Source organism: Portunus trituberculatus, chromosome 34 (assembly GCF_017591435.1).
Source record: "Portunus trituberculatus isolate SZX2019 chromosome 34, ASM1759143v1, whole genome shotgun sequence".
NCBI classification, from domain to species: Eukaryota; Metazoa; Arthropoda; class Malacostraca; order Decapoda; family Portunidae; genus Portunus; species Portunus trituberculatus.
In genome coordinates this window covers 8,374,317-8,379,251 of record NC_059288.1, presented here as the reverse complement: position 1 = coordinate 8,379,251, position 4,935 = coordinate 8,374,317, and the positions used below count along the sequence as shown (strand labels likewise).

At 41.8% G+C, this 4,935-nt stretch overlaps 1 long non-coding RNA gene across 3 annotated transcripts in view; it reads right to left on the bottom strand.

Moving 5' to 3' along the window:
• Positions 1-1,848: 1,848 nt before the first annotated feature.
• LOC123512791 overlaps positions 1,849-4,935 on the bottom strand; it is a 16,212-nt gene continuing 13,125 nt past the window's right edge. For 2 of the 3 annotated variants that reach the window (XR_006677187.1, XR_006677188.1), the window contains exons 4-5: positions 4,906-4,935; positions 1,849-3,291 (exon numbers count right to left, since the gene is read on the bottom strand). The exon at positions 4,906-4,935 is cut by the window's right edge. This is a non-coding gene — a long non-coding RNA (uncharacterized LOC123512791). The remainder of the gene's footprint in view (positions 3,292-4,905) is intronic. The other variant, XR_006677189.1, reaches the window with a different exon arrangement.

The window sequence follows — 4,935 nt, the reverse complement described above, 5'->3', positions numbered from 1 at the left end:
AAGTGCCCCGGAATATTTTTCTTGCTTTTAATATACTTTCCTTCCCTCTTCATCAAAGCCACTACTATGCTGCTGCTGCTGCTACTTGCTTCATGAAAAAATATTGTTTTTAAATCTGTTATTTGCTTTCCTTTTTATTGCCCCTCCCATTATTTTCCTCTCCCTCCCCCATTTCTCTCTCTCTCTCTCTCTCTCTCTCTCTCTCTCTCTCTCTCTCTCTCTCTCTCTCTCTCTCTCTCTCTCTCTCTCTCTCTCACACACACACACACACACACACACACACACACACACACACACACACACACACACACACACACACACACACACACACACACACACACACACACACACAGAAACTTGATCCTTTCTGCTGCGTTGAATCCCATTCCTTTATTTTCTTATCAGATTTTCTGATTTCACTCTTCCTAGCTCTTCAAAGTCACTTCCCATTTCCTGTCGATTGTGTCCCACCTTTCATCCATTTGTGTGTCTGTGTTGTTCTCCTGCCCGCTCTCTTACTTTCTTTATCGATGCTATCCTTCCTTTTCTTTTCTTAACCTCCCAATCAATGGAGCTCTTACTCTTTCTTAAAGATTTAGTCGTTGCTGTCTTCTCTTTTCGTTACGTGTTGTCTTCTTTCAGAGCTATCTATGCATGCGATATCAGTCTCTCTCTCTCTCATTTAATGGGTAATATACTACGGCAACATTCTCATTATAGAGTTTTTAATAATTCGTCATATATTGATTTATGTTTTACTAATTAATATATTGGTTCATTTATTTTATCCCCTTAACCACTTCTGCTGTGTCAGTGTCGAGCCCTTTATTGTCTTTTTGCTCTACGCTTTCTATCTCATCTTCAATAATAATAATAATAATAATAATAATAATATAGGGCCCTTCATTACTAATTCCTGTTCCTTGTTTGTTTCATTTTCTCTCGCTTCCTGAAACATCAGCTTTTTTATGGACTATTCTTAGTATATAATCTAATTTGTCCATCTTCTCATCTGGATTCCTCTCCAAATCTCTTATTTCTTCTGATGACCTTGTAAATCTGATGACAATTTCCAGATTTTCCAGCGTTCTGCCGTTGGTGCATAGTTGATTTTTTTTCCATCAATTCACTTCACAACTCAGGTTTCATTACTAGGGATTTCGATATTGTATTACTCCTTGCTTTGACTTGTTTCTCCAATCCAGACTCCTATTTCAACTTTTAGATAAGTTCTAACTCTTGATTACTTCATAAGCCAATCTCAAGCGTATTATTGTCTGTGTCCTTCACATTACCACTTATAGAAATTTTATCCAAATACTACCAAAGTCATTTCGTTCTGGATGTCTTACCTTCTTCCTCCGATTACACACATTCCCCCCTCCATTATTATTATTATTATTTTATTTCACACTTTAATCCTCTTCATGTATCTATATGGCACTACCTTCTCTTCTCTCACCAACCAGCAATCTCCCTTTACCGCCTCAAATTCACCTCCGCCACACACTCCTCTCCCCCTCAGACCCGCCACCCACTCAGGCCTGATGAAAAGGAAGAGACGCTGCGCCGGTCCTATTGGCACTCTAGATAGCAGGTCTTTAGATAGCAGGTCTTCAGGTCTTGTTGGAGAGAGAGAGAGTTGGCTTTATTTGGGAGGGACTGTGAAGTGACTGTGGGTAAGTCAACATACTGTGGGGGGACACACTGTGGGGCTGAGAGAGAGAGAGAGAGAGAGAGAGAGAGAGAGAGAGAGAGAGAGAGAGATGTGGGGGGGGGTGGCTTGGGTTTTCAATCAAGTATGAAGAAAAAAAATCAAAATTCAAAATCATTTATTTCTTTGACCATACATATACATTAAATAAAGGTAGCAATACGACAGAAAGGGGAGAAAGAGAAGATACATTAAAAAAAGGTAGCAATAAGACAGAAGTCAACATACTGTGGGGGGACATACTGTGGGGCTGTGAGTTGAGAGAGAGAGAGAGAGAGAGAGAGAGAGAGAGAGAGAGAGAGAGAGAGAGAGAGAGAGAGAGAGAGAGAGAGAGAGAGAGAGAGAGAGAGAGAGAGAGAGAGAGAGGGTTGGCTTTATTTGGGAGGGACTGTGGTGAAGTGACTGTGGGTAAGTCAACATACTGTGGGGGGACATACTGTGGGGCTGTGAGCTGAGAGAGAGAGAGAGAGAGAGAGAGAGAGAGAGAGAGAGAGAGAGAGAGAGAGAGAGAGAGAGAGAGAGAGAGAATCTCCATTACATGTCAATGTCTGGATTCACACTAGCTTGATGGTGATTGTGGTGGTGTTGGTTGTAGCTACTATTCACGATGTTGCTGCTCCAGTTCTAAGTGACTAGGTATGGATGACCTGACCTGGTACTGGGCAGGACGAGGGCAGGGAGAGTCACTTATTATGGACACAGTGGCGGCAGTGTTGCACGACGTATATGCACTGGCAAGTTCACTGTAAGAAATATACAGAGTTAGTGTTCCATCATCAAATTGTAGTCAACACTTTCAGTACCAAGTAAAACTAGATTCATTCCATTAAACTATGTAGTAATAATAATAATAATAATGTGTCAGTTATCATCAGTAGCGGTATTGGAACAAAAATCAACAGCGTCACAACCACGGGCAGCATTCCAGAGCGGCAGTAAACACCCCTAACACACTGCAGGAGCACCGACCAGGAAGAAGTGTCTGGACATCATAATTCCCCTAACTTTTGTAATTTCTGCCTTGAAGTTAGGGTGTTGGCTACACACACACACACACACACACACACACACACACACACACACACACACACACACACACACACACACCTATCCCTTTCCTCGCTACTGGCATCACTTGTGTTTAACTCTCGCACTTAGGAGCCGCACCACTAAACATTATCACCAGCACCCTGATGACGACTCATGGGTTTTAGACGTGTGTGTGTGTGTGTGTGTGTGTGTGTGTGTGTGTGTGTGTGTGTGTGTGTGTGTGTGTGTATACACATCCATGTTTCTCTCTCCATATCTTTGTACTATCTAAAGCGTTTTTTTCCAGCTGTTCTATGGACGTAGTATTAGTAGTAGTGCCGTGTTATATTCCAAACATTAATATTGATGTTTTACAGGTGTCTGGTCCATTTTGTGGTCCCATACAGGTGTGGAACAATCGATGTGGTAGAAGAGAAAGTACTACTTGCTATGGAGGAGCCTTTCTAGACCGAACTGTCCAAGCAGTACGGTTGATCCTTAGGAAGTGAGGGCAGGAGTACTCCCTTTTCTCCGTCGGAGCCCACGGCCTGAAAGAAGGGAGTGACTGAGTGTGACTGATAAAGTTGTAAGCTTTGTTATGTCCCTCCTTTTGTGGGAAATTAATTATATATATATATATATATATATATATATATATATATATATATATATATATATATATATATATATATATATATATATATAGACACGGACACACACACGCCCGGTTAGAGCGCTGGCTTCACAAGCCAGAGGACCGGGGTTCGATTCCCCGGCCGGGTGGAGATATTTGGGTGTGTCTCCTTTCACGTGTAGCCCCTGTTCACCTAGCAGTGAGTAGGTACGGGATGTAAATCGAGGAGTTGTGACCTTGTTGTCCCGGTATGTGGTGTGTGCCTGGTCTCAGGCCTATCCGAAGATCGGAAATAATGAGCTCTGAGCTCGTTCCGTAGGGTAACGTCTGGCTGTCTCGTCAGAGACTGCAGCAGATCAAACAAACAGTGAACACACACACCGAATTCTCTTCCACCAGTTTTCCTCTCCTATATCTCCTATCACAGCTTCCTAACCTCTATTCTTCCTTTCCTTTTTTTTTTTTTTAATCTTCATTCTTAACAGACTTTTGCTCTCCTCCACTTCTCCACCAACGCTCACTGAAGAGTCTGTTCCGGCGAGACCTTCCTATCTAGGCTACTGCTTCTTAGAGTCTGGAAAGTTGAAAGTTACGCATTAAAAAGTTAAGTTACAAGCTTAGGTTACAACAAAATTATGTTGATTTTATCATTTTTTTCTTGAGTTTTCCGATCAATTATTCTGTGACCACGAGGTAGCGAAGAAAAAGGAAGGGTCTTAATTAATCTTTGTCTTTCTTTTTACGTTACCTTTCCTTTCGCGCGGTTTTGTTCAAGTTGTGTAATTGGCGGGTAAGTAAAAAAAAAAAAAAAAAAAAATGGAATATAATTAGTGGATCAAAAAATGAAAATGGAAGAATGAAAAACCGAAAATTATCGAGAAAAGGTAATAAAAATGTCGGCTGCACATATATTTTAAAGCTGTACATATATTTTAAAGTGAACTAAACTATAAAACAATTTCTATATGATGCATTAACATTATAATAACTGTGTATGTATGTGTGTTTGTTAAGGAGTGTTGAACTAATGTATAAAGTTTGTTACTGAAGAAATGCTTCAGTTTACATTCACTGACTTTCACTTTTCCTTACTGTGTGTGTGTGTGTGTGTGTGTGTGTGTGTGTGTGTGTGTGTGTGTGTGTGTGTGTGTGTGTGTGTGTGTAATTCACCTCGGTCGCCTGCTGCTCACCCAGCCAGTCTTCACCATTACAGAGCGAGCTCAGTGCTCATAGACCGATCTTCGGGTAGGACTGAGACCACAACACACTCCACACACCGGGAAAGCGAGGCCACAACCCCTCGAGTTACACCCCGTACCTATTTACTGCTAGGTGAACAGGGGCCACACATTAAGAGGCTTGCCCATTTGCCTCGCCGCTTACCGGGACTCGAACCCGGGCCTCTCGATTGTAAGCCGAGCGTGCTATAACCACTTCTTTCCTTCCCTCACAAGAAGTGTGTGTGTGTTTTGATAGAGAGAGAGAGAGAGAGAGAGAGAGAGAGAGATGCAAACTAGTATCAACATACCTGTACTGTAGTGTTCGAGTAAACAAATTG